General features: G+C 38.6%; 1 pseudogene across 1 annotated transcript; it reads right to left on the reverse strand.

The window, feature by feature from the left end:
* Window positions 1-7,875: 7,875 nt before the first annotated feature.
* Window positions 7,876-8,793, reverse strand: LOC308520937 (annotated as a pseudogene). The gene has a single exon. The product of its transcript is annotated as an uncharacterized misc_RNA (transcript).
* Window positions 8,794-26,257: the final 17,464 nt, after the last annotated feature.

Genomic DNA, 26,257 nt, shown 5'->3' on the forward strand with positions numbered 1-26,257 from the left:
GTGAATTAAAGCTAGAGCAAGAATAATTATCAAAATAAGACGCAAAAGGAAAAAATGACTGAAAAATATTGAGTGTCAGTGAACTATGGTTTCCCCTAGTGATTGAACCATTAATTTCATTTTTTTGAACCACTTAATTTTGCTTTATTACATCTGCATTAAATTGGTCTTTTAACACTTGTCAAATGGTCCGAGGACCTTGTCACACTTTTTCTTTATTTACCTTCTACTATTTTTTAAAAATATGTTTTTATTAATTTTTATAGAGAGAGGAAGGGAGAGGGAGAGAGATAGAAACATCAATGACGAGAGATAATCATTGATCGGCTGCCTCCCGCACACCTCTTGCTGGGGATTGAGCCCTGATCAGGAATTTAACCTCGACCTCTTGATTCATGGTGTGATGCTCAACCATTAAGCCACACTGGCTGGGCTACCTTTCTTCTACTACTGACATGAATTTTAATTATATCATTTTACACTATTAATTTTTGTTTTATTAATTGATATTTTGAGAATGGGAGGAAATGACCCTTGTTACAGCCACCATCTGACTGTAACTTAATGAGAAACCAAAATGAGAATTCTGGCTGAGCCCAGTCAATTTCCAGATTCATAAAGAAAAAACTGATTGTTTTAGAGCACTATTTTGGGATGGTTTGTATATAGCAATACATAGTTAGAGTGGAATGGAAGAGTAAGTATTGTATAGATGTCAATTTCCCACAAACTGACACTTATTCAAATGCAATTCCAATAAAATCCCAGCAAGGTGTTTTGAGAAAGATTAAAACTTATATGAAAATGCAAAGGGTCAAGACAATCATGAAAATGAAGAAAAAAAGTTGAAATTTTGAATTATTGGATATCAAGATTTACTTTATAGTTATGACAATTAAGGCAGTGTGGTATTGGAACAATAATAAGTATTTAGAGCAATGAAACAGAGTATAGAAACAGTCACAGATACATTCAACTTACAACAAAAGTGCTATTGCATTATATTAGAGAAAATATTTTTTAGAAAAAGGTGCTGAAAAATGTAATTTATAAAATAATGCAACAATCACATAACCTCACAATATACATTAAAATATGTAAAGTAAAACAATAGAGCTAATACCTAATATAGAAGAATATTATCATGACTTTAGGGCTAGGCAAAGGGCTTCTTACATAGTACATAAGACAGTGAAGGAAAAAGCAATACATTCATCAAAATCACCAACTTTTATTTGTCAAAAGACATTAGTAACAGCACACAAACAAGTCATGGAGCTGAAAACTATGTGACTACATTTAACAAAAGACTCATTTTCTTGATGTATATGCATTCTACAAATCAATAAGAAAGACAAATTTAAGTAGGCATGAAATCTGAATAGAAAGAGAAACGCATACGGACACTCAGAGGAAGCGCAGTGCTGAAGTCAAATTCTGAGGTGCGGCGGAGGGCGCGGTTGGCGTTTTCAATCGGGAGGGAGTCGCAGACTCTGAGCTCCAGATACGGGCGAGTCTTTAGGGACCCAGACTCAAACGGGAGAAGCGGGACTGTCTGGCTTCAGTCAGAGAGAGTGCAGCTTTCTCTCCGAGGTTTGCAGCAGGTGCTGGGACTCAGAGAGGCAGAGCCCCTGGGGACAGGACTGAGAGCCGCCATAACTGCTCTCTCCAGCCCACCCTGTTGATCCTGTGCGACCTGCCCTGCCCAAGCCCTAAACAGAGGCATTTGCCAGATAGTCTCAGGCAAACGCCAGATTAGCACCTCCCTAGAGGACAGAAGTTCTCTCACTGCAGACACAGCTGATTCTCACAGCCACTTGGCCTGGAGGTCAAACCCTCCCTGGTATTAGCTACAACAATCAAGGCTTAACTACAAGACTGCACACAAAGACCACTAGGGGGTGCACCAAGAAAGCATAACAAAATGCGGAGACAAAGAAACAGGACAAAATTGTCAATGGAAGATATAGAGTTCAGAACCACACTTTTAAGGTCTCTCAAGAACTGTTTAGAAGCCGCCGATAAACTTAATGAGATCTACAAGAAAACTAATGAGACCCTCGATGTTATATTGGGGAACCAACTAGAAATTAAGCATACACGGACTGAAATAACGAATATTATACAGACTCCCGACAGCAGACCAGAGGAGCGCAAGAATCAAGTCAATGATTTGAAATGCGAGGAAGCAAAAAACACCCAACCGGAGGGGCGGAATGAAAAAAGAATCCAAAAATGCGAGGATAGTGTAAGGAGCCTCTGGGACAGATTCAGGCGTACCAACATCAGAATTATAGGGGTGCCAGAAGATGAGAGAGAGCAAGATACTGAAAACCTATTTGAAGAAATAATGACAGAAAACTTCCCCCACCTGGTGAAAGAAATGAACTTACAGGTCCAAGAAGCGCGGAGAACCCCAAACAAAAGGAATCCAAAGAGGACCACACCAAGACACATCATAATTAAAATGCCAAGAGCAAAAGACAAAGAGAGAATCTTAAAAGCAGCAAGAGAAAGAAACTCAGTTACCTACAAGGGAATACCCATACAACTGTCAACTGAATTCTCAACAGAAACTTTGCAGGCCAGAAGGGAGTGGCAAGAAATATTCAAAGTGATGAATACCAAGAACCTACAGCCAAGATTACTTTATCCAGCAAAGCTATCATTCAGAATTGAAGGTCAGATAAAGAGCTTCACAGATAAGGAAAAGCTAAAGGAGTTCATCACCATCAAACCAGGATTATATGAAATGCTGAAAGGTATCCTTTAAGAAGAGGAAGAGGAAGAAAAAGGTAAAGATACAAATTATGAACAACAAATATGCATCTATCAACAAGTGAATCTAAAAATCAAGTGAATAATCTGATGAACAGAATGAACTGGTGATTATAATAGAATCAGGGACATAGAAAGGGAATGGACTGACTATTCTTGGGGGGAAAGGGGTGTGGGAGATGCGGGAAGAGACTGGACAAAAATCGTGCACCTATGGATGAGGACAGTGGGTGGGGAGTGAGGGCGGAGGGTGGGGTGGGAACTGGGAGGAGGGGAGTTATGGGGGGAAAAAAGAGGAACAAATGTAATAATCTGAACAATAAAGATTTAATTAAAAAAAAACATAAAATAAAATAAAAAATCTGAATAGACACCTCACCCAAAATCCATCTCAAGTATTTATCAGGGAAAGGCAAAATGAAAAACCCTGTGAGATAACACTATATATAAGTAAGTGTTGGTAATAATGTGAAGTATCTGGAAATCCCACACACTGCCTTAAACATTATTTGTGAAAAAATGTCTGGCAACACCTGGTAAAGCTGAACTTACATATATCCTATGACTCACCAATTTCATTCCAATAGAAATAAATACATATTTGTAGCAACAGTCAAGAATATTCATGGCACCATGATTCAAATGGCCTAGTATAGAAATGGCTCAAATGTCCACCAAAATTAGAATTGAGAAATAAAGTGTGGTTTATGCATACAGCAGAATACAATATAGCATGAGAAAATAAATTTATAGACATAACAAGGAAAAAATTCATGAATAATGTTCAACAAAAAAACTCAGGCCCTAAAGTTTTACCTTACATGGTGGTAGTGGTAATGACTGATTGGATGGATGCTGGTAATGTCGTATTTTGATCTTGATGGTGGTCACACATGATCACTTAAAAAATCTATACAGCTATCCACTTAAGAAGTGTGCATTTTAGAATATAAATGCGTGTTATGTTTCAACAAAAAAGTAAAAATTGGAAAATATAGTTCTGAGTTTTACCAGAGAAGCATTTTTGGAAGATTATTTTACAGTTTAAGGCAGAATTGTGAAAAAGATAAAAAGTTCTAGTTCTTACAGAAAAAGATCCTTTTGTATACACTGTATTTTTTGGCTACTTAAGAGGCCATTTTGAAAAATCATGTTATTTATAATTTAGTAAATCATTAATCACATAAATAAGTCTGCTTTAGTTCTAGAGTGGCAAAATGAATCAAATCCTGTATTTAAGGCAGCCAGAGAGACACCTCAAGAGGAATAGTAACTACTAAATTGTGGCTTCACTAATTAATGCATTTCCCAAAATACATCCTGTGTAACTAAGGGACAAATTATTCACCCTGAATTTGTCTCTAAGTCTCACTGGTGTAATTGAATTGTAACTAAAGGTCCACTAGTATTTTTTAAAAAATCATTCTTAAAACACTTTCTGGAAATAAATCTATATGAAAATAGCAGCCAAGTATCTTTAGTGTTATGATTACAATCATTTTAAGTGTTACCGACGTCCATCCAAAAATAATTTACCGAGCTATCTTAAAATTAAATTACAAAGGGAGAAATCAATGTCTTAAATTTAGAATCCAAAAGAAAATTATGAGCTATAAATTAAGAACAAAAATCTTTTAAAATCCTCATTCTATATGGCTATCACAAAGTTCCAACTGTGAAATGCGGCATTAAAAGAACTTCAGCCCCCAAATTACTTAGAATAACTTTTGATGTTTGTTTTAACAGATGCTTCTATTTACCCAGAGAAATGTTCAAAATCAAATTTCCTTTAAAAAACAATGACTTAAAATAGAAGGAAAGGTTTCTATTGCTTTCAAAATTGAGGGCAAAAGGTGTTAAAAGTTTTGTGAAACTTATTGCCTCTAAAATTACTCCATTCTTGGTCAAATTGTAGATACAGCTTATAATCAGAGTGAATTTAATAGGATTCAGAATGACTTAATTTGGAAGTGCACAGTTACTTACTTATTGAAGCTCCCACAATTTTAAATAATGATATTATCTGAAAAAGTAGATTTAAATATGCTAACTTTGATGAAGGGATAGTGTCCTGTTATATTTTACTTTAAAACGAGTTCCTAATTAATTTCGTTCAGCTTTTAAATCACAGGTTATCTATAATTTCCATGTTATCTCCTAAGGAATACTAAAAAACTACATATTTTAGTGATATTTAACCTGGTATCAAGGAACAAGCAATCCCTCATGAAACTATAAGTGGAAGCAGTAAATAGAAATGGTGTTTTAGCTCAATATAGGTGATTCCCTTATGGATAATAAATAAGAGACAGAAATAATGTTCCTTGAAAGATAGTTAATTGGTGGAAACTACAAAATCCAGTGGAGTCAACTAAAGATGTTTTAACTACTATATAAAAATTTCTTTATGGTATAACATGAAATTTAAAAATATGACCAATAAAATACTAGTGTTATGATCTCATTATTTTATTTCAGATGTCAATTTTAGAAACAAATTATATGAAAGATATGCTTTTAATATATGCCCCTTTGATTTCCAAAGATAAAGGGATATACTTCAAAATCATTATTTACTTAGTAATATGGTCCTTTCTAAAGTATGTAAACAGAGTATGTATAAGTATGTATGGGTACATGCATAAGGTGGGAGGGAATGAGAGGCAATGAAGAACTGGACTCTTTTTCTACAATAGATTTTTCCCCATTTGGGAAGAACTCTTAATTAAGCTGAAACATCGAGCTTCAACTTCTCCTGTGTATATCTTGCTAGTGTTGTTTTTTTTTGGTGTGTGTGTGTGTTTTTTTTGTGTGTGTGTGTGTGTGTGTGTGTGTGTGTGTGTGTGTGTTTAATACTTCCTACTTCTAGCCCTAACCAGTTTGGCTCAGTGGATAGAGCATTGGCCTGAGGACTGAAGGGTTCCAGGTTCGATTCCGGTCAAGGGCATGTACCTTGGTTGCGGGCACATCCCCAGTAGGGAGTGTGCAGGAGGCAGCTGATGGATGTTTCTCTCTCATCGATGTTTCTAACTCTCTATCTCTCTCCTTTCCTCTCTGTAAAAAATCAATAAAATATATTTTAAAAAAAATACTTACTACATCTTGTTGCTTAAATGTGATCAATGTCAATAACTTAATAGCAGGGATATTTGACCAATGACATCAATTTTTTTATAGAAGTGTGTTGTTTGCTTGTTATCATAAATCCAAAAGTCTTCACTGATTATGTCCCACACAGAATTTCTCTAAATTGACATGACAAATTTTCTGCCTCTCTTTAATGGCATTAGTTCATTTATTTTAAATGATAATTACTTATTTACTTGTCTTATTTAATATCACACACTGGAAACTTTTAGAGGATAATATCTATATTAGAAAAAAAATGTATTTCCCTGGTTAGTTTTGCTCAGTGGATAGAGTGTTGGCCTGTAGACTGAAGGGTCGTCCCGGGTTCCATTACAGTCAAGGGCATATGCACAGGTTTCAGGCTAGATCCCCAGTTAGGGGGCATGCAGGAGGCAGCTGATCAATGATTCTCTCTCATCATTGATGTTTCATTTTTTTTTTTTTTTGGAGGGACTGGTTCTCTATTTTAAAAAGATACTGTTCAATTTTCAGTATCAAAACAGTTGCACTATTGGTTTCTCTTTCTCCCAATTGGACCCCGAAGGGACCACACCAAAGGAGAGTACATTTTAAGCCAATAAGCTGCAGGATGCGCACCTAACAGACCTCACGGAAACCTCACTAAAAATGGGGCATTAGGTAGGGAAAGAAACTTAAAGATCAGCACACTGCCAACCCAGACTGTAGAAAGCTCTCACAGCCAGACAGGATGGCCAGTGTGCCCCAACCCCAAAGAAGCAAAGTTTCAAAATAATACAAAATTTAAAAAGTTTTGTACATAAACTATTCAAGATTTCTCCAGCACTAACTGGTACAAAGCAAAATGAGATGGCACTTTCAGAGACAGCAGCTTCAGACCCAGAGGAGGGTAATGAGATGAGTTTCATTTGGCTAAATCAGTGGCAAAAACAATTTTCTTTCTTTCAAGGAGGCAGGAGAGCAAATAACTGGTCACTTCAACCTAAGGGGCACATGATCCATTTTGTGAACCATTGGGCTTGAAAGGGAAGAGATGGGACTAGAATTTGGTCTCTGACAGAGAGGTCTCACCATTTTAATTTGGTCACTTCTGATGAAAAAAATAAATTGCCCAAAGATGCCTTAAAAGCTGAAACCTAAACATCACTTTTTTTTTTTTTTGGCTAACTCCTCCTGGAATCACCTTTTCGATTTGGCTAGTACTCTGCACAAAGCAATGATTCCCCATAGTGGAGCCGTTCTCTGGGCTCTATGTGGCTCTCAGTAAGGCAGGCCCATACCTCTTTCCCTCCTCTATGGAGAGGGCAATATGGATTAAGCTGAAAAATTACCTCCTAAAAGTGAGAAGGGATTAGCCTGCTGCTTGAGAACTGTGGAAGTATTTGGAATGTTTTTTTTTTTTTTGAATATATTTTATTGACTTTTTACAGAGAGGAAGGGAGAGAGATAGAGAGTCAGAAACATCGATGAGAGAGAAACATTGACCAGCCGCCTCCTGCACATCCCCCACTGGGGATGTGCCCGCAACCCAGGCACATGCCCTTGACCGGAATCGAACCCGGGACCCTTCAGTCCGCAGGCCAATGCTCCATCCACCGAGCCAAACCGGCTTCGGCTGGAATGTTTTACAAATGGTTGCCACATCAACAACAAAAAAGGTAATTACAAAATGTGTACATCACAACATGCTTTTAAAGACACTTTGCATTGTGCTCACATTCCCTTAAATGTTGTTCCCAAAGGTGCTCAGCCTCTAGCCCACTCAAAGTCTCTGAGGGGAGGCAGAGAAAATTTGGCGAAAAAGACGCGGGGGGAGGGTGAGGGAGGGGGGTGGGAGGCAGTGAAAGGAGAAAGCAGCCTTCCAGTTAAAGATCAGCCCTCAGTTTAGAGGTCAGCTTCAAGCAGGCCGGCCTCAGGCGGAGTCGGAGTCGGGGTCAGAGGGAGGAGCAGCGGCAGGGCGGGACTGGGTGGCTCTCCATCGCATTCAGGTCAAACAGTCTGGTCCGGCACCCTTTGTGTACAGAGGTGTTCCTCTTTGGTGCATTTCAGTTTATCTTCCACATCATCGATTGTCTTTTCCAGCTTGGCTACCCATCTCTCAGCAAACTCAGCACGGGTCTCTGCCTCCTTGAGTTTATCAGTAAGAATCTTTATCTCTTCCTCATATGTGTCTTCTTTTTGAGAGTACTTTTCCTCAGCAGCACTCAGACACTTCAGGTTCTGGTCCATCCGTCTGATCTGCTCATCCGTCTCTCGGCAACGGGACTCTGCCAGCCCAGCTCGTTCCTCTGTGCTTTCCAAGCCTCCCTCAATAATCACCAACTTAGGAGCCACCTCTTCATACTTTCTATCTGACTCTTCTGCAACGTGCTTAGCTTCTCTGAGTTGGATTTCCGGGAGTTCCATCTTCCCTTCATCTTTTAAAGCTCGGTTTTCAATAACCTCACGCCTCTCTCGCTCTCATCGGCAGCTTTCTCAGCTTCCTCCAGCTTTTGCAGGGCAGTGGCCAGGCGCTCCTGAGCACGGTCCAGCTCCTCTCCAACCAGCTGGATCCTGCGGTTCAAGGAGGCCACCTCAGCCTCAGCCTCAGCCTGCTCCCGCGCCCGCCTCTCCCCCTCCCGCTCCCGCTGGCGGCGCTCGGCCCGCTCCTCGGCGGCGTCCGCCTGCTGCTGCAGGACCTGGATCTTGCGCTTCACCACCTCCATGTTGGTGATCCCGGCCATGGTGCCCACCAGCGCCTGCTCGTTCGCCTTCCTGCCTCCTCCGCTCCGCGCTGCAGCCGCTTCTCCGATATTTCTATATCTCTCTCTCCCTCTCCTTTCCTCTCTGAAATCAATGAAAATATATTTAAAAAAAGAAAAAATATTAAAAACCCCTGGAAGGCATTATCTCTGCCTAAATCCTTTCGGTAACCTTCACCACCCAGCTTAGTGCTTGGCACACACTAATGGGCACACATCTACACATCTATCTATCTATCTATCATCTATCTATCTATCTATCTATCATCTATCTATCTGTCATCATCTATCAATTATCTGCCTATCTGTATATTTGTTTATGTAGACTTTCTCAAGTGACAAGAAAGTAGTATTTCTTTTTTTAAAAAAATATGTCCTATTGATTTTAGAGAGAAAGGAAGGGAGAAGGAGAGGTAGAGAGAGAGACATTGATGTGAGAGAGAATCATTGATTGGCTGCTTCCTGCACAACCCCTACTGGGATTTGAGCCAGCAACCGAGGCATGTGCCCTGACAGGGAATTGAACCTGGTGACCTTGTGGTGCATAGGATGATACTCATCCAACTGAGTTATACTGTCCAGGACATGGAAGTAGTGTTTCAAATATTCCTTTTTAAATTGGCTTTTAGAAATCTGGTTATTATATTTCTAGGCTGGCTTTACCCATTGTCTGAAATCCTTCTGATTACAAAGAAAAATAGCAAAAACAATACCATTACAAACAAAATGATGAAAGCATGGAAAATAAAATTAAATAAGGGAAATTTCACTTAATCTGGAGTAGTTGTATTTGATAAATTTACATTTAATATGTCAAATATGAAAAGCTGAAAGAGACTAAAATTTTTTTCATCCTTATACTTTTAGAGTTTAGTGAAACCAGCTCTTTATTGTATCTAATTCAACTTAAAAGTTTATGGGTTTTCATTTGTTTTGTGTAATGTATTCTTATTTTTCTGTTCTCCTGCTCTGACAACTTTAATTTGTGTGACCTTAAACATCTTACTTAACGTCTCTATGCCTCTGTGTGTTTATTGAGAAAAATGAGGATAATAGTGACAATCCCAGCGATACCATTGTAATTTAGCCTAGTTATGAATAACTGGAAAAGAGCAACGGGAAGACCAAATATTATTGGCAAGCCATTTGTGCTGCTTTGCCAGGAAGCTGCAGTTTAGATGCATGCCCAGTAAAGTCTGGATGACAGAGGCAAGGTGCTATTCTGTCAGTCACATCTGAGCACAGGTCATTGGCCAGAGTAGGCATAGCCACTACAAGCACAGGAAGATTTGAAATGCTTACTCCCCTAAACCAGTGGTCGGCAAACTCATGAGTCAACAGAGCCAAATATCAGCAGTACATGACTGAAATTTCTTTTGAGAGCCAAATTTTTTAAACTTACTATATAGGTAGGTACATTGTTATTAACTTAATTAGGGTACTCCTAAGCTGGCCTTTGCTAAAAACGTCCTCAATCTGATTGAGGTACGTTTGCTGAGGTCGACCCCTTCCAACTCTCCCATCCACACTCGCCTTGTATACTTGTTTCAGATTGACATGTATACTTGTTTCAGATAGACGAGTGTGGATGGGAGAGTTGGAAGGGGTCGACCTCAGGGAACGTACCTCAGAACAATTTACCTCCCTTGTGCCGGGTCTCCTGTCGCCTGACCGACCGACACCCCCCACTTCTTCTAACGCCACTTCTTCAAAATAGACTCGCCCAGGTCGAAAACCGACTTTTGCGCATGGGCCACGAAGTTTCAATAGCAATGTATGTGCATGCCCGCAAGTGGTATTTTGTGGAAGAGCCACACTCAAGGGGCCAAAGAGCCGCATGTGGCTCACGAGCCGCGGTTTGCTGACCACTGCCCTAAACAAAGGAGTTTGCTCTCTTTCAGTTCACATTCTTATTCTCTTGGCCCCTGGCTTGCAGGGGCTCTCACGCTCCTGCATTCACCCACATGGCCCACAGCTCTGTGGGTCCCCACACACAATGGACTAATGTACTACAACTAGCCTAATGCTAAACTGGATCCAGCTCCACCATGGAGCAGAAACTTTGGACAATGGCTTTGCTTTTAGTATTTCACTTCCACTAGCAACAGAAAAAGGTCATCCGTGATTTCTTCAATTACACCAGTGGGTTATTGTGAGGATTAAGTGAGAGAATAGATAGAAAGCACTTAGATAGCATTTGACATATGTTAAGTGCTCCTTAAATGTTGGGTATTATTGCTGATGTTACTCATTGTCTCTTTTTGAATGCTCATATACTAAGTATCTCTTTAACCTACTAATCACATTCCATCCAGTTTTCTAGTGATTTATGTCGTATTCCATTTACCTTACAATATTTTAATATCCCTGCAGGCAGAGGGTATCTTCTATTACACAAAATGTGAGGCATGATATAGCATCAATAAGTATTTATTTCAATACTTTTTGTTGTCATTTCTAAGTAAAACAAAGAATAGAGGAAGAAGAACAGATATAGTTTTCTTAGGGAATTGTGGAAATGTGGTGTGATGGTTAATTTTATGTGTCAACTTCCTTGGGCTGAGCAATGCCCAGCGAGCCGGCAAAACATTATTTTGGGGTGTGTCAGTGACAATGTTTCTTGAGGAGATTAGCATTTGAATCAGTAAACTGAGTAAAAAATATCCCAATGTAGGTGGACATTATCTACTCCATTGAGGGTCTGAATGGAACAAAAGGCAGAGGAAGGGTGAATGTGCTCTCTCTTCTTCAGCTGAGACATCATCTTCTCGTGCCTTCAGACATCTGCACTCCTGGTTCTTGATTTCTTGAACTCATACCAGGACTCTACATCCTAGGCCCTATGATTCTCAGGCCTTTACACGGGGACTGAATTACATCACTGGCTTACCCCTGCTTCTCCAGCTTACAGATGGCAGGCTGTGGAACTTCTCAGTTTTCGTAACCATGTGATCTAATGCCTATAATAAATTTCTCTCTCTCTCTCTCTCCTCATCTCTATCTCTATCTCATCTCTATTTATCTCTATCTCATCTCTATCTCTATCTCTATATCTATTTCATCTCTCTCTATCTCTATCTCATCTCTATCTCTATCTCTATTTCTATCTCTATCTCTATCTCTATCTCTATCTATCTCTATCTCTATCTCTCTACATCTATATCTAATCTATCTATCCTACTGGTTCTGTTTCTCTGGAGAACCCTGGCTAACACATGAGGGAAGGTCTGCCTGGGGAAGAATTTACTGAGCTGTGGAAAATAAAAGGAAACCTGGGGTCAGAATAGCAGATGAGCTAATATTTAACTGCATTCACGGACAGTCAGAGGAGGTGTCTTCAGAAGAAAAGAGAGGTTTGCATGTAAGCACTTGTACATACATGGGTGTAACTTTCAAAGTTATAACTATAACCTAAAATTCCAGGCATCTCCACCCTGTAAGTACAAGTGCTGTAACATGGATGCCAGCTATGCTCCCACAGGAATGTGGGCCCTTTCTAAAACCTCCTCTCAGTCTGCAGGGAGACTTGAGCTCCAGAATCCTCAGTAATGACTCGGTGTCATCCTCGTCCTTGCTACTGCTGCTTGTTCCCTGTGCAATCTTGCCTCTTGGTCAGCCTCTGTCAGTGATACCTGAGCATGGGGTCTGCAGTTTTTAGGTCTATGGGATCAGAGAGGCAGACACTGGTCTCTTCCTAACTTCGTGTTGCACATATTCCTGGACCTCAGGCTCCACTTCATTTCCTTGTCTCTTTATTTTCACAGTTGTTTATTTAGACAATTCTTTCAGCTTCTTGTCCTAACATCCTTATAAAGGCTCTCAACCTGCCAGCTCTTCCTTTTCGTTGTCCTCATACCTATTCCCTTCAGAGTCCCTGCCCCCCAATTTTCTCTCTCTTCCGGGCAAAAACAAAACCCTGCGAGTATCACCACAGTTAAATGGATACTTGGAAAAGAGGTAGTACCTACTTCCTCCTGCCCAAGGCAGCCAGGCAACGGCTCCTGCTCACAAACCAAGATGCTCTGTTGCAAATATTATGCTCTAAACTGAATAGCACAGCAAGCATACTAACTTTTAAAGCAAGTGTAACAAAATGTTTTTCTCACACAGAATGTTGTTCACTTATTGCTTCCATTTCCCGTATTCTCCTGTAAGCTTAAAATGAAGATGAGAAAAAATAAGGGTATCTAACTCTAAAGTACCTAGTACGAGGAGGTATATGGATTGGATTGAAAGAGATTTGCTATAAGCCAAACAGGCTTTCTATTTGTTTATTTGGAATATTTTTTTCTGAAAATACTCTAAATGTGACAAGGGACATGTTTCTATGAATCCACCACTAGCATATTCTTTAAAAACAGAAAAATAGATACAATAAACATTTTCCTCTGGAGTTCTGTTTGAAGTAATTCACTTATGCACTATAAGTTGGAGGCTTATAATACTTTGTGGAAAAACTCAGAGAAAATACTCTTTTTCTTGCCAACCCCTTTTAATTAATAGGCTAAATTATAATTCATTAGAGACAGATCTATTGGAAAGGATTTTCAATGAATTTTTTTTTATTGTCTACTTAGCTTTAAAAAATACTGTATTATCAGTTCTCATTCTGAGGTGAGGTGTCTCCTTAAACTATTTCGAAGGCACCAGAATAATTGGAGCCCAACCTCAATATCATCCTATTGTAGGTAGAGTAGACAAAATGGGGGTTGTCTACCATCAAGCTCTGTAAACAGGTCATAGGCACTCCTTTGTCAATTGTGAGATAACCTTTTTTAGACCCAAGATACTTGGAGTCAATGATGAAAAGTTTAATTCTTTTTCATTTCAAGAACTGAGAGGTAGGCTTCCTCTATGGTATAGGAGTTCAGCGGATAGACAGAGGGATGTGGACCCATTTCAGGTAAAGCAAAAAATTATCGTTAAATCATGAAGACACGAAAGAGCATAGTCAGCATGGGTAGGGAGTTTTATTGTGGCTGGAATATAGTGTACTTGGAAGGGGTGTGAAGCCAGCTTCCAGGGAGAGACATGAAAGTGATGCATGTCATGCTACAAAAGCTTTGATTTTATCCCTTAAGGAGCATAGAGCCAGCTGAAGTCTTCAAGCAAAGAAGGAATATAACCAAATAGAATGATAGTGTGAAAAATGAGCTTGAGAAGAAAAAGACTGATGTTACTTTTCCATTTACAGTTAGGGATCCACAGTGATAGTCCAAAGAAGTGATGATGAGGTCCTGGATGAAGATATAACAGCAGTAATGGAGAGGAGGGAATCCATTCAGAATGACTGGTGGGTAGAATCAGTGGTACTTCAGGATTAATTCAGTGTGGTTGGTAAGGAAGCCAGAAAGTCAAAGATGGCTCTTGTCAGTTTGGGTGACTGGATGCATTGCTACACCACTAAGTAAGATAAGGAGAGCTAAGAGGAAAAATAGATCTGACAGAGGAAAGTTGGTAACTTTGCAGGACCAGTAATAGATGCTCTGGAGATGATTATACAATTCTTTTTCTTTTTTTGTAATGAATACACTGACACAGTTCGCATCTAATGTTTCTGTCTCTTCCAATCACGGCCAAACCAGACTGCTTTAATTAATTGTTTTTAAAGGGCTACAAGGGGCCCAAGAGAAGATTGCAAAATATCCTAGATAAGTACAATGTTTATGGAAAAACATGTAACTACATGAACATTTAGAAAAGTCATTTTTTTTGCATCTCCACTCTGTGAATTCCAATTCCTAGTAGACTCTTTTATTTAAAATTTTAATCTTTTTTGTTGCTTTTCTTTCATTCATCTCCAAGTTTTCTTATCCTTGTTTAGTTTCTGGACCTTAAACTGGATACAACACTCTAATAAGTGCCTGACCAATGCCCACTGGGACAATTGCTTCAGGGTTCTTGCATGTTTTGTTCTTTCTAATGCATTCCTCTGTTTGGCTGGTTTTTAAAATAATAGCAGTGGGATGCTGACTCATGTTCAGTTAAAGATTCACAATGGCACTTCTTAGCCTCTGTGACAAACCCATTCTTCCCCATTCTGAATTTGTGTCATGTGTTTGTTATTCTCTCTTCACCACCATCCTGCCAAGTTTTTGCTCTCATTTCCTTGTGTCAAGATCATTTTGGGTTTCAATTAATTCTTCCAAAAAACTAAGTATCTTTTTCACTTTCTTGTGTTCATTCAAATCCAAAATGAAGCAGGAGAATTTCTCAGCCACTCATTAATAAATAGATGGGGTACACACACCAGTGACTAGAATGAGATTCCAAAGGCTAAGCAGGTCATTTTCTGGAGGCACCTTGGGGAGGTGACTTTACCCATTGTTCTCTTGTCACACACTAAAGAATGAGAAAAAGGAATCAGATATAATCAAATGTTATAAAAATCTAATAAAATTCTTGTCATATTAGAATGTTCAAAATTGTTAACTCCCTTCCCTTTTTATTCTCAGTAAATAAGCAAATGTTATTTTTATCCCCACTGAGAAGAAATAGATGCTGTTATATGTGGAGACCAGCTATATCTTTTGGACAGTTTCAAGCCTTGGACCAATGAGAGGGCACAGTCCTCTTGTGGCAAAACCACAAACAAGTCCCAGCTTGGAGGGCAAAGCCCTCCCAGCACAATTATAACCAAAGGCTATGGTTGTATATAAGCTTGACCTTACAGTCCGACCTTGTAGTCCTAGGTAGCTGAGGGATGTGGGCTGTGGGAGGTACAACAAGTGCTGCCAAAACAAAGCTTGACAGAGTTCAGAGAATTGCAACAACAGGAAAGAAGTAGATTTGAAACTCACAAGAACATTGTAAACATCTTGACCACTCCCTTGTTTTGCTTTGAGTGATCTGACTATAAAATAAAGATTCGGCTTGCAGGCTGTGTCACTGTGTCCTCGTCCAGGCACAGTGACCCACCTGGCCCCAACTATATTCTCTTGTCTGTTTTCTTTATTCCTTCACTGCCCCTCCTCAGGTTCAGCACTGGCTGTGCTGGATGAGGTTTAGTTATATGTCAGGAGTTAAAATTTCTTAACTAACTGAATTTATAGATTATCAGGATAAAATTCATTTTGATCTGTAAGTAAATTTATATTGCTGGGAAAGAGACTGGGCTTCTCATTCCATAGGTAAGCCAGCAGTCAGAAAAATTATGATATACCCAAGTCACAAAAATATTGTATGACAACACATTAGAGTGTATATTTTTTTAATTAAACATCTGAACTATTTTAAACATTTCTAAATGGCCTGCAAAATCATAAGTCTAAATAGAATAGAATATTTCCATCAGGTAGATACATAATTATTTCCATAATTGACTGTCATCCAATTCTTTTTATTAATATATTGTATTGTATCTCTGTATTGATTAAGGTATTACAATTTTTTAACATATGGCTAATTTCCAATTTCCCACAACTATAAAAAATTGTGCAGTAAGCATTAATGGAAAAGCTAGGGTGTTATGAATTCCAATGGATAACTTATTTTATTGAATAAAAGACACATTTGCTCTATTTAATAATAAATAAACTGGTTATCCTTTCCTATATGTAAGAATTAAAATGTACACTGAAATGTCTCAGATGAAAATTTTGTTATTAAATACTATCTTTTTAAGTTCTAAGCTTCTGGTTATTTTTCCTCCCATCTTTCCACTTTCCCTTCTTTCCTCTCTTTTTTTCTTCAAACTTTGTCTATTAAAACTATGATCAGGTACTGTTTATGATCTCAGAATATAAAAAGGAATAGGACAGGCATAGTTTCTGATTTCATGAGCTTATGGTGGTCTGGGAGAATAAAATGAGTAAATAAAAATGATATGATATGAGAAGGAAGAGGCCAAATCAGAAAGCACAGGGTTAGTCAGTCTATTCTTATTTGGTTTAGAGATAAAATGTTGACAATTTGTTTGAGATTTCACTTAAAAGCACATATGTACACACATCACTCTTCTGCTTAAATGTAAGCTTGAGAACTACTATATTGGAATGTGTAATTTATTTGCAAATACATTATAAAGTTGAACTTAAATTTACATATGATAAAAGCCTGAATATATTTTTCAAGGTTGACAGAAAGCCCAATCTATTCAGTGAAAATACTGAACATATTTGCTGTTTCTGTTTTGAGTTTTATTTCCCTCTCACTTTCACATTCAAATTTCAATCATTCAGAGAGAACAAAACTTGTTAAAATTGTTGCTATATGGTTTTCACATGGTAGTGTTTTGACAATTATTCCTAGACAAAGGACTCAACAAGTCAACTATAGATGTAATCTTTGCTTCACTCCATTTGCCTCAGTAACATCTTTTTGGTATGGTACAGAGGGCAGTGCCAACTTCTTGGGTCCACCCTAAATTCATTTTTCTGATTCTTAAACTTCTCTCTATACCGCGTTAGTTTCAGAGCCCAAACACATGCGAAAGCAGAATCAATTATTTTATTTTTATTATGCAACCACACATAAAAATATTACTCGATTCAGTTGCTAAAATTACGTTGTTTACTTTGACTTCATATAAAGAACAACCAAACATTTAAATCCCGACTTTAATCAACACCATGAATTGATTTAAAGATTCCATGTTGACATATTCTGAGTTAAGATGATTGATACCATTGCACAATTCCTATGAAAAAGTAACCTCCCTCACTCATCACTCTTGGATAAACTGATAACATAGTTAATTATGGAATGAACTTAATACATTTTTTAAAGAGTATTTTTATCTTCGCTTAATATCATGAGTTCTACCCTTCTAATTCTCCATTTAAGTCAGTAATCTCTTTGTATTAAGGATAGAAATGATTCAGCTCCCTTTGTAGGAGCTAACTATTGGTCTTTGCCAATTTACTTCGAAATGCGATTAAAATCAATTAATCAATGGGCACTTTGCTCTTGGTCCTGCCTCAGTTTCTGGGAGCAGCTTGCAGGCCTAGAATTACCCATGCTGGCTGCAATCAGGAAAGGGCTGGCTGGAGAGGACATGTTTTTGTGAATTATTATTCCAAACTCATGAAACTCTCATTAACAGGAAGCTTTATAGCTCCAAAATGCTCTGCAACTGTTAATTGGTTAATCACATCGTCAGCCTAAATTACTCTAATTCAAAGCTTTGTTTTTCCTTTGTAGTTTGTGGTATTCGTTATAGCACTATTTATATTGAGTTCCTGATCTTGGTTTTATGTGGATATGTTTCTCTTGGATGTGTTTGTAGTTATTTTTCATCTTCCTAATTTTGCTATGATGCCCAAGAGACTAGGGACATGGCTGCCTATAAATTAATAGAAAATTCAACTGTATTCTTCATCATCTGCCAGAATGCCATTTGGAATCTTCTCTTGGAATAGGAATCTCCCAAATACTCACCAGACTGGAATTCAGGTGCAAAGTAAACACAGCAGTTCTAGTATCAGTATCCATTTAGCTGGGGGAAGCGGAGAAATTTCATGCTTATTATTATTGCAAACAGATTGTTCACTGTATGCTATTTGAAGCAGAGGGAGTGAGTGATTTAACAATCTGTATTTTAAGTAATCAAATAACTTGCACAACCACAGTTTGCCTTGTTCAAGGTTGTGAAACCACAGCCAGAAACAGAAATGAAAACTTCGCTATGCCAAAAGCAACTCAAGTGGCAACAGGTAGTTTTCTGTTTTCTAACAGGCCAAGATCTTTCTCCTGCTGGTTCTTACCTATACAAACAAACATCCTGAGGAAATGGCTTCTTGGTGAGTGATGTGGCTATTTAAAAGAAACATGAATAAAAACAAATCAAAACTCCTACTTTGACACTGCAAATGCAAGTTTCAGAGCTAACGGGTGGTGTAGAGATGAACAAATGGTTTCTGGATCTCTGGCCACAGTGAGGCCCCCATTCTTTCCTGCCTGCAGTGTGGATCTGGATGTAGCAGCATTTCCACATCTGCTATGTTCACACACATAATCCATGTTCAACAGATAGCTCGCCATGGGCCTGGATTTTATATGTGTGCTGTTAACTAAAAGTAGGCGTTGTTCCAGCTGGCAATGGCGGGTGGATTGCCAAATGCAGGATTTCATCTGAAGCACATTTATGTTGGTGCGAGAAGACTGGAGTCACAACAGATAAATTGAAAGATTGTTTCATGGTGGATTATATAAGGCACTGTTTTTCCAAAAATGTTTTCTATCACACAGAGGCCAGAAATCACATAATTCCCATTTAGGACAATCCATCAAGGAAGACTTCCTCGCATCCAAAGGCAAGCTTGCCAAAAGAATGGAGTGTCAGAAGGACCTAAGCATTTGGGATTATATATAATATTTATACTCCAAAGACTCTGAAGATGGTTTAGTGTCCTCTGCCTCAGGCTGAGATCTTGTTTTATTGAATTCAAGTATAAGACATCAGAATGAATTGACGAAATTTAACAAACAATTGTTTAATTGCCATCTAGAAGTAGAAACCACTTTTGGATGACTTTGGGATAAATGAAAGAAAGGAGCGATCTAATAGACCTAATATCTAGGGTACTTAGATTTAATTGAATGAAGACATTGACAGAGATATGTATGGATTGCAGTTAAATATGTTTATGTGAGAAACTCAAGTCACGCGGTGGTTGCAATAATGGTGGAACCTTGAGGGGAAGGCAAACTTTTATCAGAGTTGCTCTTTAAGCTTAATTGAGTGTCATTATTTTTTTGTGTATCCTCAGGTATTATAATATTACACTAAGCACTGAAATAAGCCAAAAATCAATATTTTTGAGTCCACCACAAGTAGCATTAAGCAGCTGACACAATAATTTTGAAAGAAGAAAATACCTCAGTTTTAAGGCTAACTTCTAAAGAAAGCCATGGAGTCAACATATGCTTAATTTTAAGTTTTCAAAATTTGTTTTCTCCCACACATATTTCATTCAATGTTTTCAAAGATCTGTCTTCAGAATACCTGTGGAAATTTGGTCTTAATATATATGCAGGTCCCAGTAGATATTATGGAGACAAAATTAATAAATACCTTTTTTTCCTATTTGCTAAAATTATAAAGATGAATTTTAAGAGAGCACCATTAACATATTAAGATAACATTTTAACAACTTGACTAAATTGAGAAGTAGGAAACACAACTGATGATTGCAAAATAATTTTCATAGTTTGGCCAGATTAAAATACGTATTCTTTCACTAAATTGCATTAATTCTTGCCCTAACCCACTTTACCAACATTTTAAAATTAGTCTCAAAAATTCTATTCCAAATCAGCAAGAATTTCACATTTATGAAACCGTACTTAGGAACACAAGCACAAAATACCAAAAAATATTTTCTTAGATGAAGAGCAAATAATTATTAGAGTTACAAAATGTCATTTGGTTCCATGACAAGGTGTTTTTGGTTTGTTTATTTTGGATACCAATCCAGTTTTCTTCTGACCTAGAGCTTGATGTTTGATTCAATTAATTTGGAATTTAAACTATAGATCTATCTAAATATCCCCAATCTATACTAATAATAAAGGAATATGCAAATTGTCTGGGTTGCCATCACAGTAACCATAACAACCACACAGCAGGCTGTGTGGGGTGACAAGGCCGGCAGGGGGTTAGTGAGGGACGACCAAATGACTGAACAGCAGGCTTCATGGGATGACCAGGCCGGCAGGGTGGGCAGTTGGGGGCAACCAGGCTTGAAGGGGGGGGGCAGTAAGGCGTGACCAGGCTGGCGAGGGGGAAAGTTGGGAGCAACCAGACTGGTGGTGGTCGGGTGGGGGGGGAAGTTGGGGATGACCTGGCTGGCAGGCAGAGGCAGTTAAGGTGATCAGGCAGGCAGCTGGTGAGCAGTTAGGAGCCAGAAATTCCAGATTGTGAGAAGGATGTTCGACTGCCGGTTTAGGCCCGATCCTGGGGATCGGGCCTAAACAGGCAGTTGGATATCCCTTGAGGGGTCCCAGATTAGAGAAGGTGCAGGCTGGGCTGAGGGGACCCCCCCCCACCCGCCCCCCCGCACAAATTTCATGCACCGGGCCTCTAGTAAGTATATAAAAGAGACTACTATTTTCTTCTAAAAAATTCAACTCTTTTTATTGATGATTTTCATAACAGAAACCAGATTATTCCCAGGGCCTAACAAAAGCCCTGAGACCTTCTGTCTCAACAACAGGCAAGGCCTCATTTCTCATTCTCATCTTCTAGTTTCTACTGATGGAGAGAGATCTTATTTCAGGTTCTGGGACATTCTCCATGACTCAACCTGGGGATTTAAGGCCAGATAAAGGGAGTCCAGTATTAATAAATCAATTCATTAGAGGCTTCAGAATCTTAGAGAACCATTTTTAATACCTACTTTTATAAGTCATCAGGGTCTCACAAATTCCAACCTTCTCCTTAATTCACTCTCTGTAACTTTCAGCACATTTTCATGTGAGAACTAACTGACTTAGGAAATATTTGTGGCATAATAGAAAGTCACTGGGCTGAAACATGGACAATCTGGGTTCCAGCTCTAGTTCTCTCACTTAAAAACTGCTTGTTCTCGGGCAGGTCTCTGAACCTCTTTGAAACTCAATTTTATCTTATAAAACAAGAACATAACCTCCTACCTGGTATGGTTATTGTGAGGGTTAATTGTGTAGAGTGTTCAAAATCAAGTCTTAGGAAAATAATATCATGTCTTTTTATAATGAATGGCAAACAAAAAACAATATAATCTCAAAATTAAAGCAATAGACATATTGCTTTAATGGTTTCTTTAGCATCTATTGTAAATATTTAGTCAATATATTGAAATCTCATCCCTACTTTAGTCTCAAGATCAATATTCTTAAAACATTTCTAAATTGAATCTGCTGCCCAAATTGAGAAATTCTCTCTTCTCTCTTCAGATAATTGAATCTCTACCCATCCTCCTATAACTAGGAATAAAATGATGAAATCTATAAAAAGTTTAGCAAAGACACTCAACTTGTGTTCCTCAATCCACCTGCTACACCAACCTTAAGGCTAGCATTGTTGAAATGGGTCAGGTGGAAGTAAATCCATAAGCTTCTCCATTTTCCTGAGCTATCAATGCTCAGTGGCTGGAAGCTGGAGTTCTCTGAGGCCGACTGAGACACTGGCATGAAATTCAACCGCAACTCTCTCTTTGGCTATAAAATCTGGGCTAGAGCTCCTAAGCCTATAGACCACTTGTTTGGTGGAGTGTTATGTTATAGAAATGGATTCTTTGCGTTAGAAGCAAAGGGATGGATCCATTTCTTAGGTGTTGTGGTGGACAGATTGGACAGGAGAACCAACACCTGGGGTGAAATACCCCTCCCTGACCCCCTTTTTAAAGGTCTCCCTGCTGTACTCCAGCAATCACCTTGGTGAGAACACATTATACACTCCCCGTCTTTAGAATGCACCCTGACAATGCAATACTCAGAGTCTTTGGCCCTCAAGTACCTCTTAAAAAGTGTAAGTTTCCTATCATTCTCCTCCAGAATAACATCCTGCAGTTGATGTATGAGACTAAAGCTCTGTCATCCCTTCCAGGTGATATGTCTGTCATCAGATTATACCTGCTTAAGCAGCAAATATAATTAAATACACACAATAAGAATAACAAAGTTTTTAGTAAGAAAGCATTATTTTTCTGTAATCTTATACTCTACTAGATACCATCCATGTAGAGAAAATGCAGGCATTTTGCTTCTGTCATTTGAATACACAGCAAAGCAATTCCATAAAAGCCAGCTGCTGGATGGGTTACAATTTATTAATGTGTTAGTTAATAAGCTTAGCTTTCCCTTTTTGCATGTGTGGGAATGAATATCAGTTAGGAATTTCTTTGAGCACACTCTAGGGTGCCAAAAATTAATCCAATAGTAAAAACGTACTTGCTCGCCTTTGGAACCTTCTAGAAGCTTATGAAATACTAAATAAAATTATTAAATTTGATATTGGAGTGTCATAGTTGTGTTGTGCTGAAGAAATTATTCAAAACTTCTATTTTTGGTATCAGGAACCTAAGAAGATGACCTCCCCCCCCCCCCAACCCTCCACCAGACCGTCCCAGTCCGTTGCAGGCTCTGAGAAACTCTTCATTTTATTCTATCACATAGTAAGCTTATTTACATAGTTTTTAAATATGCAAAACAGTTTACAGTGTTTATATATTTCTTTCCTTTTTTCACTCCTTTCCACAAATTCTCATTCTCTATCCTTTTGCATATCAGTAAGTTGAAGGAGGGTAGATGAACAGTTGTTATTTCTTTCTAATGCTTGAGAATCTTTTTTGGAAAAATATTATGAGGTCTTGTTTAGTATTTGCTATAGATTTTGAAACAGAAGAATATAAAAGAGCTATTGTACAAACCTATTCAGTAATCTTATTTGTAAAGTCCCGTGAAAAGTGTTATAAACACATGAAGCATAAGTTAGTTAAAGTTTATCTAGTACAAATTATATTTTGCAAAATCACTGAAATTTACTCCACTCTTATGCTTTCCATAGAATAATTTCCAAGATATATTGTGGGCTCTCATAGCAAGCAGATCAATGTTTGTCAAGTCTTACACGTGAGGAAAAGCTGACTTTGAAGTGGCATAAAGGAACGTTTTAGGATGATGGAAATAATCTATATTTACACTGTGGTGGTGATTATACAACAGTAGACTAAATTTATAGAACTGTAACATAAAAAAGTTTCAATGCATTGTATGTAGATTATCCTATCTAATAAAGAGGGAATATGCTAATTGACTGTCATGCCCTCACAAATGGCAGTGTCCACAGCCACACGATGGCAGTGCCCAGTCCCCTCAGCCCTGCCAGGGTGGCAGGCGCACCGCATGGCTGGGCCTGCCCCCAGGTGGGTCTGGGTGCTCCGTGCACCTGCCTCCAGAATTCCTCAGTCCCCTCAGCCCCCCAGCCACCCAGCTGGCCTGAGGTGCAAGCAAGCCTTGGAGGGCAGCTGCCCAGCTGCCCAGGGCCACCTGTGAGAGGTGGGCTGAGGGACCCCCCTCCAGTGCATGAATTTTCATGCACCGGGCCTCTAGTACCTCAATAAACCAGAACTAAGGAAAAGAAAATCCCAGAATAATACACAGAAAATGATCCTATTGGTGTAAGAATACAGAAGATAACACAAATCATCTTCAGCTACTCAATGTGTATGCCTGTGTCTCCACTATGCCTATATCTACACCTCCGCCAACCTCTGACATTATTGCCAAATTTAAATAGGGCCAGTTTTGCTATCTCTGTCTCTACCTTCATCTGCACTCAATCTCTGTCATTTTAGCTATTTGGGGACAGTATCACCTGATATTTAAACTCAGAATCTAGAATGAAAGTGCTAGGATTCAAATCTCAGCTGGGTCACTAGCTGTGTGACTTGGGCAAATTACTTATTTTTCTGTGCCTCAATTTTATCTGTAAAATGTAGGTAATAATAGTTCTCACTGGCTTATTATGAGGACTAATTAATTTAGCATTTATAAAAGTGCTTGGCATGAATCTGGAACATAAGTACTGTATAAAATTTGATGATTATTGTTATTATCTATCTATAAATGCATAAAAATTGGTTTGCGAGGGTTATCTCTGGTGAGAACTATAGTACTGGGGAAAGATAAATGTATATCTGTATCTATTTTTAATAATAAACACATTATTATTAAAAAAAGAAAGCAAGAAATACATACCATTTGATTGAGGATATGGATTAATCTTTTGGTAACTGGAACTTTCTGTGGTTTTCCTGGATGACAGAAAGCCAGCTTCATTTTGTCCTTACATGATGCCAACAGGACCAGGAGAGTGGGTGCTCTCCTTCAGTAAAGTTCTCCAGAGAGACTGCCTCTAGCAAGGCTGCTGCCCCCTCACTTTGGAGGTGGTTGCTTAGATCTAGTCAGAATATTTTTGCTGTCTTCCCTAGGGCTTTGTAGTTTTAACCAAAAGAGTGTCTCTGTCCTCTTACTCATTACAGGCTTCTAAAGGATGAGAGTCTTTGAGGGTTCTGATTTTTCAGACATAAAGTGAGCTAGTTTAGGCTGGGGACCTAGACCTATTATGGGAAATATTTGCCCTGGAAAGAAACCTTCATCTGGAAAATGTGAGGTTGTAGGAAAGCATTTTTGGAACAAGATGGGATAAATTCCCTTTGGTCTAATGTTGATGTGCTGATGAGGCAAGGAGGTGGGAACCCTAGTGTTTTTGGCAAATGAGAAGATAAATTATTAAAAGATAATTAGGCAGTCTTAGGTGAGAGTTATCTGGATCACTTGTTGTCTTTACATTGCTCTAGTTAACTTGTTTGTGGAACACTGCCATTTCTTTGTATTCTTCTTTCTTAGGAGGTTTTTCCCCCCCATTGAATTTTGGAAGTGAGAAGAGTTGCCTAGCCATGTACGCTTACTGAGCATGCCTCAGATATGAAGTTCTTGTGTCAAGAAGTTTGACAGTTTGATTTACCAGATGATAATTAATATGTGAATACAGTTGATTAGAGAACTTGATGATGATTTTGTGGGTTTAAAACCTACAAGCCCTTTATTGAAAATGTCCTGAGTTTTGAAGATGCACATGTTTAGTTGTATTGACCTGCTGCTACCCATAGGAAGCCTAGTGTAAGTCATTTGTGTCTTCAATGGAGGCTGTGTACACACAGATTAACGTTGCTGTAAACTCCCATGAGAAAGGAGACACAGCTTGCTTCTTGAACTTGTTTCTGTTGCATAATAACTAGGACATGGATTAGGCAGCACAGTGAATAAACAAGAGTAGAGTAGGTGACTTCTAAGAATTAATTCAAAAGACTTTCATATCTTCTGCATTCAAAGTCTGGGTGTCTTTAAGGCCTTCATTGAAACAAATCATTCTTATTTGTAGACATAATTACATCAATTCATTAAGTGCTCCAAACTTTGCCTGAGTATAGGAAATGTAATGTGTCTGAGATAAAAACATTCATTGCTCTGGGGTTGTATATATTTCAGTCAATGGATGGTTGGACATGTCAGCTGAGAAAGAACTGAATGGAAGTAGACAGATAACATAGTTTACTTTCAGAAATGAGAATTATCTTTGAAAAAATTTAACAAGGAAGTCTAATGTAATTATGCATTAAAGGGGCATAATTACAGCCAGCATGGCTCAGTGGTTGAGCATTGATCTATGAACCAGGAGGCCACCGTTCAGTTTCCTGTCAGGGCACATGACCAGGGGTTGTGGGCTTGATCCCCAGTATGGGGCATGCAGGAAGCAGCCAGTCAATAATTCTCTCTCATCATTGATGTTTCTATCTCTCCCTCTCTGAAATAAATGAAAAATATATTTTTTAAAAAAAATAAAGGAGCACCCATGAATACCAATGATTAATTCTCATTAAGAGGATTAAAAAAAATCTTTATTGTTGAAAGTATTACATATGTCCCCTGTTACCCCCATTGACCTCTTCTAGCTAGCCCCCACCCTCCACCCCACCTTAACACCCGCCCCAGGCCTTCACCACCCTGTCTATGTCCATGGGTTGTGCATATATGCATACAAGTTCTTTGGTTGATCTCTTCCCACTGACCGCCCCCTCCCCCCTTTATCTCATATTTTAAGTGCCTCTATATTTTTGTTGAGGCCTTAATGATGAGTCCTAAAA

This window comes from Myotis nattereri (assembly GCF_964212035.1).
Source record: "Myotis nattereri genome assembly, chromosome: 1".
Lineage (NCBI taxonomy): Eukaryota > Metazoa > Chordata > Mammalia > Chiroptera > Vespertilionidae > Myotis > Myotis nattereri.